The sequence below is a fragment of the Schistocerca piceifrons genome, chromosome 3 (assembly GCF_021461385.2).
Source record: "Schistocerca piceifrons isolate TAMUIC-IGC-003096 chromosome 3, iqSchPice1.1, whole genome shotgun sequence".
Lineage (NCBI taxonomy): Eukaryota > Metazoa > Arthropoda > Insecta > Orthoptera > Acrididae > Schistocerca > Schistocerca piceifrons.
The window spans coordinates 176,974,329-176,987,501 of NC_060140.1; the positions used below are offsets into that span (position 1 = coordinate 176,974,329).

Genomic DNA, 13,173 nt, shown 5'->3' on the forward strand with positions numbered 1-13,173 from the left:
TTACTAAGTCAAATACTTTTCGGAACTAAAGAAATATATTGCGCCTGTTCGACTCCCTTAATCCAAAACTTTCATTACGTCATGTGAGAAAAGTGTGAGTTCGATTTCGCTTACTGAAGTTTTTGGAATTCATACTGGCTCGCATGGAGAGGTCATTCTATTTGAGATATCTCATTATGTCTGAACTCAGAATTTGCTCCAATATTCTGAAACAAATTAGTGTCAACGATATTGGACGGTAGTGTTATGGATCACTTCTACTACCCTTCTTGTGAACAGGTGTGACCTGTGCTTTCTTTCAACTACTGGACACGGTTTTTTATTCAGGGATCTACGACAAATAAAGTTAAAAGAGGAACTAACTCAGCCGGAAATTCAGTATAGGATCTGATAGGGATTCCATCGGACCCTGGACCTTTGTTCGATTTTAAGGTTATTTCTATTTCCCAGTAACCCTGAACTAGTTCTAGCTTAACTCATCTTTTCAGTGGCACGAGGATAAAACTGTACCAAGTCTCCTGGGTTTTCCTTTTTAACGATTGGTTCCATTTAAAAACAGAGTTAAGCGATTCTACCTCTGCTTTGTTATCTTCAGTTTCAGTTCCTTCATCATCTGCAGCTGACTGGACGCTAAACTTCAGTGTTACTAACAGCCTTTACGTATTAGCAGTATTTCTTTTAGTTTTGTGAAACACCTGACAAAGTACTGCTGCGGTAGTGAAGGCTTTAGGCGTTGATCTCTGAGAGCTAAACAAGTTTCGTTCAGCGTGTCTGTATCTGTAGCCCTATGCTTTCATTGAAAGATTTACCATCAAGAGTAATCATTGAAAGTAATTATTAAGTATAGGAATAATAATAATAATGTAATATTGAAGTCACTGAGAGTAATCGATCTTTATTGCTAAAATGGGTTCGCACAAGGTCGACTTTGGGAACCGGTCGATTGTAGCGTCTTTGTGAATAAATCGTTGTACAGTGACGTCACGTATTTTGTAAGAATTGTGCTGTGTATGGCAGTAAATGATAAATTTGAATTACATATTTGTAATTAAAAAAAATGAATGTTTTCTGGTGAAAAATGTGTAGGTAGCATTTAAAATTGGGCGCAGGTATTTGTGACAGAATTTGAGTAATGAATTACTATTGTTTCGCTTCTAGCAATGGATACTTGGCCAGAAATTCGTTCTTACCTCTTAATTCACATTGACAACTAAGCAGCAATCAGCTTTGACAGGCACAGCTCTTGTTTGTACAGGAAGTTATTGGGAGTGAGTATGCAGCTCTGAATTCAGTATACTGAATATAGATTTTAAACTCTTAAAAATATTAGACAAATTTAGTCAAGTATGTGAGATACGTACGTTGCGGGATGGTGCAATACTACTTCGTATATTGTAGTGCCGCAAGAATCGTAGTTGCTATACTGTTGTGTGCCGTTTAACGAAAGCGTGTACCCTGATTATTTTTGCACGTTATATAACATGTCGATGCACCACTTGTGTTGGTGAAAAGCTAAGTTGATAGAAACTTTTATTCCCCCTTTTTTGCCACTACTTCATATTGACGAAAACACCGTGATTATTTTTGCACGTTACGTAACATGTCGATGCGCAGCTTGCCTTGGTGAAAAGCAAAGTTGATATAAAGTTTTATTCCCCCTTTTTTTTGCCACTGCTTTTCTTCATATTGACGAAAACTATCAGCAGCTCTACACGTGTCCCTGATGAGTCCCGAAAGGACGAAACTGGTTACAGCATTTGAATTTAATTTGTCATGTAATTGCCGATAGTTTAATATTCGTACACATTTGTAACAAAAATTTAAGTAGCTGGTAGTTTCTATGTGCTGTATGCATTGTAAGTAACAGGAAAAGTGTGCATTAAGTGTACCTGCTGGAACTGTAAGCCGTCTGATTTTAGCGACTTGTAAAATTGAATTAGGTAGAGATTTGTTACCTAATTTAATATTTATCTACAAAATTATATTTATATGTGTGCTATACCTGTGGATATATTCCTCTGAAACTGGTAGTTCACAGCTGTTGTATGTTAAGTTGTTTAGTTTTCTGCTATTACAGTTAAAGATAGTAGAAATTTTTACTGACTACTATCTATTTGTATAGCTTCTCTTGATCTCTGATGCAAGGGTGTCAGGAATGGAGAATGTAAGCAAACAGCCAGTGCCCTGACTGCTGCAGGGAGAAATTGCCTCGTGCAGAGATATTACTTCAAATTTACTATATGCCTTCTGTGTGAATAGGGTACTTTCTGTTCCAGGAAGGTATAAAAGGTGCCATACGTGATAAATGAGAAACTTCAACATTGTGCAAATGTTGTGTACAAAGCACAGTGAAAAAGAACAGGCATTCAAGAATGGCTGACACACCATTGCAATATAACTGTTTGATGGTTAAGGTTTACTGTGTGCAGAGACAATACACTAATGACCCAAAGTCTTCAAATTTCAGATCAGTCTAAGTTTGCAGTGCCACCCATCAGCTTTGACACATGGTTTTGGTGTGCCATCTTTGAAACTGTTCATGTTTGTGGAGGGCATGGGTCTTATAAAAAAAAATTACTAGTCATTTGTTAGCTGCTGCTATTGGTGATATGGCTGCTATAACTAATTTTCTTCAGTCATATGGCCTCGCTGTGGAATGTGCGAAGTTTCTGCAGTGCAGGGAATTTATGAAATTGACCAGAGTCACTGCTTCTCAAACCAATGGCGCTGTTGGCATGACAGTATTAAGGAGGGGTTCCTTATGCACTCTCTGTTTCTCTCCCTCTCATGCGCAAGTGAGATACCTGTTCTTTATTTTTTGTTGGTTGTTGAGATGTTCATGTGATAGATATCAGTTTTGGTATGTTTTTATTATTAGGGGTGTCCTAGATTTAGTTTGTGCCTACCCAAATCCCCTAATACCTGCACATATCTTGTTAGGGAAATACAGAAGCGTCCGATCCCGCCCGTCTGCTTTGACCCATGACGTCACAAATATGGTGGAAACAAAAACAAACACACACACTTTCCACAAGAAGCTTAATGACACTAACGGGACAAGCGCGGGAAATGAGGTGTTTTGGGTGGGGGGCAAACTAAATATAAACAAATTTAGACGCCTTGCGTAGCTACAACGAGTAAGTGAAGACGGCCATGCATGAATACCCACCCACCTCCCCTGCAACCCATAGAAGATAAAGATGCTTCAGTAGCTGATTAGTGTTTTTTGTCTTTTTAAAAAAAAATCTCACGGGATAGAACGAACAGATCAGAAAGATAAATATAATAAACTAAAACAGATAATTAAAATAAGTAATAAGTGTTTTTAAATTTAAAAAAAAAATCTCACGAGATAGAACGAACAGATCAGAAAGTAAATAAAATAAGATAAAACAGAACTGGAGACAGCCACACTCAAACCAAACTCCGCGCCGTCATGACGTCACACACGACAACACCCTTACGTCACGGGTCAAAGCCGACGCGTGGGATCGGACGCTTCTGTCGACCCCTTGTTAGTTTAATGTTTTTTCTGCAATTAAATATTTTTCATGTTTGTGTTTGTTACTGTGTGTAACGTGTGAAGTCGTGGCCACTATATTATATGAACTTAAATAGTGGTACATCCATCATCTTGATGACATCATGAGTCAAAGCTGACATGTAGTATCACAATCTTCTGTATTTTTAATGACTCAGCACTGTGGTATGCAGTGATCAAGAAAAGTTGAACAAATGGTGTCAAGAATCTAAATTTTACAAATATTGCTTTGTACAGCTTGTCCACAGTAAAATGACTTAATCACACAGTGGCTGTCAGGGATGGTAGGTGTGCCTTGTCCCTGCATTACTACTGCCAAGGGGAGAGGAACAGTGATGGGCAGGCAGCATCGGCTTCTTGCTGTCCCGTGTTTTGTACCTTTCAGTGTGTACAGTAATGCTTCATTGTAGGGGCAGCTTAACATTGACAGTCCATGGAGACAAATGAACATCTCTCAACTAGTGCTAAATTTCTCCACTCTTGGCAGGACCAGTAAAATCATCATTTTATCATGGACAAGCCGTATGTGGGTCATTCTAGAGCAACAAATGGGACTGCTGCAATGATAAATTGTGACATTATTTTAATTATACTTCAGAAAGACATTGTTTGTCATAGTGTTAAATGTCTTTAAATTTGACTAATAGTGATGAGTCAAGTTCTCATTATTACATGTTATCGGAAGGACTTAATTTTTATGTGGTTCTCACTATCTCCATATTTACATAAAATAAACAGTCATAAGGATTTGTTTTTGTTTTAACACATTTCCAAGCAGTCTTCGTATATATGGTTACTTAGCACCTTGGCATCTGTCGGTACCCCAAACTTCACAGAAATGCTTCTGTTGACCTTGTGGAATTAGCAGTCTTGAAAGCAAGAAAATCATGGAGAAATGGTTTAACCACAGTCTATGGGATAGTTTGCGGAATGAACTATTCTTTATATAGGTGTGTGTGCGCGCGTGCACACACACGCACACACACACACACACACACACACACACACACACACACACACACACACACACTGTTTATGCAATTTCTGGGCAGATGAAATTATGTGCTGGACTGGATACGCACATGGAACAATTTATTTTATTGTTACAAGAGCTGAGCATAGACTGTGCTTGTAGTGTACAAGATAACACACAAACTTTACTTTCATCTGTTGCCTAGATTTGGTACAGTGGGGCAGACATTTGTTGAACATCTTCTCCTGACAGTGGGAGTTTGGTTTTTCAGGACTCTTATCTTGTTATTGTTAAAGTTCCACTTGTTACATCGTAAGTCTTCTTTGAAGGCTCTTTCCAGTTCTTCAGGAGAAGGGGTGGGAAGAACATTCTCCTAATTAAATGGCTACAAATGTTCAAAATTACGTTCGCTCATCCTGAATACAATGAAAAATGAATTTCCTATTCAACCTAGCCTTTCACCATCTTTGTATTTTATTGGAGACAGGAAGAAATGAGTAAGAAGTACATACATTTTTTCAGATAAAAATTTTGAATTTTTTATATTTATGTTTTACTTAAATGCATACCTCAAAAAGTTGCTAAAGTCAGAAGGGTTTGTCATCTTTCTAATTAAAAAACAAAAAGCCGGTGCAGTCAAAATCTGTTAGGATTTGCCGAATGTAACTGCATGATTACTATCAAATTTTAAAATATTTAGGACATCAAATCCAGTAATTAATCATAGTTGGTTGATTTGATGCATACTAACCCAACAGTATTTTATTTCTGGCAACAGGCTTGTGTTCAGTATACTCACCTTTGAATTTTTGCTATATCTTGAATTCTGTTGGATTGTGGCACTGCATCACATGCCAACAAGGAAATGAGCTCTTCAACTTGTTTAGAAAATGGTGGTTAAACTTGTTAAAGATACCTAACAAAGAAATCCACATTCTGATGGTGTTTGCAAACACAAATGTTACATGGTATTCTTGCAGATCTTCCTCTGGGAGTAATAAAAATGTTTCAGAATACTATGGATACTTGAAGTTGGACATTTCATGGCCTTCCACAGGGACATCACTATGACCTTTTTCAGTTCAGTAATCTTCATCGTAAGGGCTGAATGTCTATCTTCACAAAATCTTTCATCTCTGACGTTAGCTGACGTTTGTGATCTTTAAAATAAAACTCTACAAATTTTGCACATGCATCATTGCAATTAACTGTTGAGTAATTAGATCTTCACTCCTTATTAGTACTTTAATCATGATTTTAAGATTGCATCAGATAAATTCTGAATACTTTTATTCTTTTACTGAGATGTTACAGCAGAGTTTTCTTGGTTGTGCTCACTGATTTTGACAGAGAACATTTACTTTTGTATCACATAATTGATAACGTAAAGGTTACATTTATGATACCTTTCATTTCTGTTTTGTCTCCATCACTGTTTTTTTTCCCCCAGGTATCTTTTGCTTCATTTCTCATATTCTATTTTTCTCTCTTTCTTCCTCAAATAATTTTGTATTTCTTCACTTTGTCTTTGCTGGCTTGTCTCTGAAATCAGGGGACATAGAGACATGGACGTGAAAACATAATTACATTTATGAGAACAATTTTATAACTTTTGGGGTCTTCCCATGCACTCTAATAAAAATATACATTTATATTAATATAATAGAGGGAAACATTCCACGTGGGAAAAATATATCTAAAAACACAGATGATGTGACTTACCGAACGAAAGTGCTGGCAGGTCGATAGACACACAAACAAACACAAACATACACACGAAATTCAAGCTTTCGCAACAAACTGTTGCCTCATCAGGAAAGAGGGAAGGAGAGGGAAAGATGAAAGGATGTGGGTTTAAGGGAGAGGGTAAGGAGTCATTCCAATCCCGGGAGCAGAAAGACTTACCTTAGGGGGAAAAAACGACAGGTATACACTTGCGCACACACACACACACACATATCCATCCGCACATACACAGACACAAGCAGTTGTGTCTGTGTATGTGCAGATGGATATGTGTGTGTGTGCGCGCGGGTGTGTATACCTGTCCTTTTTTCCCCCTAAGGTAAGTCTTTCCGTTCCCGGGATTAGAATGACTCCTTACCCTCTCCCTTAAAACCCACATCCTTTCGTCTTTCCCTCTCCTTCCCTCTTTCCTGATGAGGCAACAGTTTGTTGGGAAAGCTTGAGTTTCGTGTGTGTGTTTGTGTTTGTTTGTTTGTCTATCGACCTGCCAGCACTTTCGTTCGGTAAGTCACATCATCTGTGTTTTTAGATATATACATTTATATTGTTTTATCCTGTCTGTAACTCCAGTTGCATACACTTATAGCTAAAGCTTTCATGGACATCATTTTGTTGTGTAACCTTCTGCACGGTAATGGGCACATTTTTCTTGTTTGTCTATGAATAGCTTTTTTAAATTAAACGTTCTCCACTTTTATGTTGTAGATGTGACATTGCACGCCGGCCGGTATGGCCGAGCGGTTCTAGGCGCTTCAGTCTGGAACCGCGCGACCACTACGGTCGCAGGTTCGAATCCTGCCTCGGGCATGGATGTGTGTGATGTCCTTAGGTTAGTTAGGTTTAAGTAGTTCTAAGTTCTAGGGGACTGATGACCTCAGATGTTAAGTCCCATAGTGCTCAGAGCCATTTGAACCATTTTTTTTGACGTTGCGCATTGTAAAATATGATAAATGGAAAGAAATGTTACAGCCATCAGAGAAAATAACTATTGCTTCAGATACCATTGCATAGCTTGCCGTTAATAATTGTTTCATGACTTTTCTCCACAAAAACACAGGGGACCAGAAACATTTATCTGTTTTACTTTTTGGAGACTTGAGAACCATTGCTGATGTTTACCAAGGTTTATACTAAATATGTTGCTTGTTGAAAGTAAAATATAAACATGTATCACCAGTCTGATAAAGGGAAAGTCCAATTTTGTTATAAATTAAGTTTTTACCCATATGTCCATGTTTCTCTAGAATGACCTATATACTACTATTAATTTGTATCTGATTTTTGTCAATGCACATCTCAGCTATTGTGTTTAAAAGCATTAACCAGTCGGACACTTAGAGCACTGATGAGTCTATGGAAGGGAAAAAAAAGCCAAGAGCAATAGCAAATGTACAGTGTCTGTATAAAATGTATTGGGAAAAATAGTCTCATTGTGTTCACTCCTCACGTTTTAGATCAGGAGGAGGTGATCTTTAATACACACCAAGCACTAGTCACGTGCTATTCTTTGTTCAGACAAGATCATGTTTTTATTGGAACCTTGTTGAGTGACTTGGCACAAGAGCAAAATCCAGGGAACGATTGAACAGTGGTATGTCACCAAATTTTGTGTTGGACTGAGGAAATTGGTATGAGACTTTGGTTGTATATCGTCAAGGTTGAAGAATGAAAGCATGTCACAAACTACAGTCTTCATAGATGGACGGGGGAGAGTGGAGGATGAGCCTGTTGACATCAAGAACCAACGACAATCAGTCGGTGTGTTTGTGAAACGGTGAATTCAGACCCTGAGTTAAGGGTGCACATGGTCGCAGATTGAACTGGCATTGATAGACAACAGTGCACAGCAGCCAGCCACCAGGCCAGCCATCACCAGAAACTGGAAATTGCGTCACGATAATGCATCCAACCCCATCTGCTCCACGGTCACTGAGTACTTGACAATAAATGGAATTGCAATGATTCTGCAACACCTTTACAATTCTGAATTGGTACTGTTTCCTTTTCTCGAAAAATGAAATGCTCCCTCGACGGACACCACTGTGGGACCCAAAGTGCTGTCAGAGAAGTTTGCACACAGACCCTTACAGACCTTCCGGAGTGTGCCTGTGAGGGGCTTTTGAGTCATGGAAAAGCCACTGGCAAAAGCGTGTTGGTGCTCAAGGGCTGTACTTTGAAAATTTTGAGACACTTAAGAAATATCTCAAATTTACTTTTCTGAAACTTTTTCCAATACTTTTTATACAAACCCTGTCTACTTAACAGGAAAGAACTCTTTAGATAAGTCTGCAATGCATTATTTACTTGAAATATTTTGTTGTGGCTGGGAGGGGTCAACAGTTGCTGCTAATAAAAGGAAAATATCTTCTGGGGTCAGTAGAAAATGTGTGGCTTTTGTTGTACATCAAAGGACAGCTTAACTGCTAATTGTGACTGGGATGTTACCTTGAAGAATTTTTTGTCTGTGATGGTGATAGCAGATGGGAAAGACAGATATTTTTAGGGTAGATAGTAGTAGTTACAAAGGGCAAGTCTTGAAAGAGAGTAAGTTTTGTGATTGGAAGAGAAAAGGGTGTGAAGATTATTAGCAGAGGAGTAAAATGTGTAAAGTTGCATAGCACAAGAGTTTGATTCCATGTCCACTACTTTACACCAGAAATCTGAGTACCCAAAAACTAAAGCACCCTACCAGAATAATAAAAATTTGAGACTTGTTTGGGAAATTAAAACCTCTTTCGTAATTACAATCTCAACAAAAATTCAAATAATTTCATACCTCTGGACAAGTTTTTTATATAATAATATGTACATTGTTGTCCTGTGAAAAAGAACTACTTACATTTCCTTATATTCCAAAATGACACATTATATAGCTTCCTGTTTGTGAAAGGGACGGCAAACAGTTATTACATTCCTCTCACTTTGTTTCTGATGATCAGAATTTTCTCAACCTAAGCAATGAAGCTATTGCCTGGAGCTCTGAGGTAAGAGTGGGTGAACATGTCAAGAATGATGATAACTCATCTGTGCATCAGCCACATTTTGTTTTCTGAACAGCACATTTGGTCTATCATGTATGCATGTGCTGTCTCCTCTGGGCATTATCCAGAATGATACCCTTTGAATTTCAAAGCAAGTTGACTTGACATGGTATGTGCTGAGTGTGTTTTAATTTGCTTTGATGAAAATCTGAAGACAATTAATCAAGTGCTAGAACTTTTAATGATCCTTATACTGATGAGACTTTCCATCCTTGAAACTTCCATCATTTCTCTTATTCATACAGGAGTTCTCTACTCATAAATACTATAATATTTCTGCATTGTCGCATATTGATAAGTAAATTTAAAGAGCTCCAGCAGCAGTACAAAATCATCATTATTGTGTTTTTTAAGTTTCATGTCCGTTTTGCTCCTATCCATCATTCCCCACCATGATTGCCATATTTTGGTGCCACTTATGATACACCAGTAACATATAAGATGGGTGTGATATAAGGGGTGGAACATTATCGCTACGAACTTCTTCTCTGTTGCTGAATACCTGAATCTTAATATTAAATGCAAGAGTTACACTTCTATTCCTTTTAGAATGGAGAGGACTGGATTAATTTTTAGTCTTATGTAAGTCAGTGAAACTCATTCTGTGTTTCAAAGGGTATGAAATTTGAATTTTCTAGGCGACTCCTATACATTGCTCTTTTTCTTGATTTGGTAGGGGCTTTTTACCTGAAATAAATGTGGTTGGATATGTAGTAATCACTTGGTACTATCATTATTTTTAATCAAGGTAACACCTGTCCTATCCTTATGAAGTATGTTACATATGTTGTACATTTTGATGTATTAATGTACAATGTATTGCCTTGGAAAAACCTGTATCATTGTAAGACGACAAGATAGATAAAAAAATAAGCAAATACACCAGGAAGAAATAAGTAAATACATCAGGGAGATGAAAGGACACATTGTCTTCATCGTATTTATATGTTTAAACAACTAAGACTGTAATACCCTTCCCAGCCACAGAAATTCTGAATGTGAAATTCATTGTTGTTTTGCAAGTTAGAGTGTTGGTTGCGTTATAGTAGCCAGTTGGACACTAAGAGCTACATTGATAGAAATTTGACTTTCCATTTTTTTTAGCTGTTACTGTTTTGTGATTTGTACATTAAATTAAAAATAATCTTGTAGTCATGTGAAGCAGTGGCAAAATGAATCTTGTAGTCATGTGAAGTAGTGGCAAAATGAAAAGAAATGCATTTAAAAAATATAAGGGGAAAGGACAACACTGTAATTATTGTTTACTGTGAATGATTTAAAGAGAATATACCTGTAACACGGGTGTATTTATTACAGATCCACTTTGCTTAAAAGCATGCATTATTCTGCAATTTTATGAATGCAAAATAATCACGGTTTGTTAATTTAAAATTTCTTATATATTTAAAAACTTTTTCCATATTGTGTTTGATGCCTGTTTCATGTCGGCATGCTTTCCAAAAATCTTGGACACTCCACTGTAAGTGCTGTTCATGATATCAGGCTTTATGCATCAACTTCATAGACAAGTTAGTGTGACTGACAGTGAACATTTTTAGTGCAGAAGGTGAGTGATTGCTATTGACAGTTCAACAACCTAGTGGCAGTGTTGTTGGACATGATACATGACACCCTGTGTCTGGTCACCACTATTCACAGACATGGCAAAAACAAAAACTGGTGCAACATGCAGACTGAATTTGTATCCATAAATTTATGTACAGCTATTAGTTACATAAATGCTAAAAATTGGAAAGAACTATTCAGTGTCTATTATTCTGAAATATGAAGTTATTTGTCACACTTCACAATAGAAAAGCAAACTAGTTTCGTGATAATGTCAAACACTCATGGTCATAATATGAAATTATATCATGATCAGCTGATAACAAGCTCTCCTCTTAAATTCTTGGGTGTGTAGCAGTTATGATAATGGATGACCACCTCTCTCATCACTGTCAGAATCTGATTGAGAATCATTCTTTTCTGTATTGTTTCAGCTATTGCTGCTCCCTCCCAGTTGTAGAATTAAATTTTATGTGCAGGCTTCCAAGTACCTACTGTGCAGTTCAGAATTTTTTCTGAGGTCTGACTAGTCAATTGATTGACAGCTTCCTCAAGGAGATTCTCTACTTCCGAGATGATGGACTTCTTGTTGTTTATTACAATATAATTTTTTTATTTGCACTCACATGCTCTTAAGTGGTATTGAAATAATAAAGCAGAAATATACCACACCTGTGACTTTTAGCAATTTCATCAGTGATACATGCTGGAAATAATTATTTCTTTTGCTCCACAAACTTGAGCAGTTCAGTCTTGTTCAGATCCTCTTGGAGAGCAATATCTCATCTTTTCAGACAATTAGTAATTTTTTCTTTCCTTCTTGCCTAAGTTGGTGTCTTATTATGAATGACTGAATGTACGCATTGCACACTGCTCTCTACACATTGAAAATTTGTTGTCTATCTGAAGCAACATGGGAATTGTTTATAGTGTGGTATGTTCCCTTCTCTTATAATAGTCATATTTATGATGACAGTCAGTGTCTGTCTGAAAATTTTTCAAAGCTGTTACTCCCTCAGCCACTTGTTTCTTGGTGTCTGCAGCCTTGTACCACTCACATCACTATCTGTAGTATACTGGCCTTTTCTTGTCGTAACAACAGTGTTTTTACTTACAGTATTTTCAAAGCTGTTGCAGGTTTCGTTAAAATTCGAGTAACAAGAAGTAAAGGTTCATCGTTTTTCTTTCTAGATTTGTTATCACACTCATTCATGGGTTTGGTAACGCAGCATGCTATTCTTCCTCCGTTTCACTCCATGTGTTGGGCATGTGCCACTGTTTGCATTTTAGTCTGTCTGAAGTGAAGAAACACAAGAAACTCGCAGTTTCATTTTGCAATATAGTCGAGACAGAGTAAGATGATTCCTGACAGCCCAAGGCTCTGTTGCGAGCTTTCAGTGCAAAGTGCTAATGGCTGCAGGCGAAAACTGTAGCATATTATGTGTATGATGGACCTCAATAGCATGAGTATTTCCTCAGAGAGGTTACTGAGAAGTTACATGTGCCCAGATCCACTGACTGCTAAACTTAACCATCACTTTGGTGAATTTAAGAAATTACATGATGTGAGAGTGTACTCTGTAAATAATTAGAAATATTTGATAACTGTTGCAACAAGAATGAATGAATACGTGTGTTACTTCAGTTTGTGTTACAGGCAACACTGCCATTGTTCTGTGGAGTAGCAAAAGTAGAGTCTACAGAATACTGAGCAGCAGTGAAAGGTATTTACCAGTGCTTGTTGTCATGACAGTGAAAATGTGAAATTGGTATTGGGCTGTGTCCCTGCTTTGTCATGGGGTAACTAATGTTAGTCCTTAGGAGAATGAATGCAGGTGTTAATGAATACTACTGAGACAGTACCATGCTACCCACACTATGCCAACAGTTTGAAATCGGACACTTCCTGTAACAACGAGATACAGTAATACTCCTGTCCATAAAACAAGATTTATTCTGTCGTGGTTTGAAGAAAATCAGATGGATCTACTAGACTTATGTGATGTGCTCAAACTCTGACCTTAATAACCATTTAAGATCTGTGGCACGAAATAAGATACCTGTTGTCCGTCAGATTATTTCACCCAAAAACCTGGCAATAGAAAGAATGGAAACAAATTACACCTTGAGAGTATTAGAATGTAGAGAAAAGCCCCACTTGAAGACTGAATGCTCAAATACACACCTAGGGGGTATTGTCACACATAGTTTTGCTTGGCTAATGCCCTTGTAATGAACAACAATGCATGTCCAAGGCACATACAGTAAAATTACACAGAACATTATGGCACTATGTAAGTTGCGTT

At 37.4% G+C, this 13,173-nt stretch overlaps 1 protein-coding gene across 1 annotated transcript in view; it reads left to right on the top strand.

Annotated features, from left to right (window-relative positions):
* Positions 1 to 962: 962 nt before the first annotated feature.
* The window catches only part of LOC124789755, a 44,223-nt gene continuing 32,012 nt past the window's right edge, over positions 963 to 13,173 (top strand). The window contains exons 1-2 of the mRNA XM_047257208.1: positions 963 to 1,082; positions 1,159 to 1,268. The gene's annotated coding sequence lies outside the window, so the exon portion shown is untranslated. The remainder of the gene's footprint in view (positions 1,083 to 1,158; positions 1,269 to 13,173) is intronic.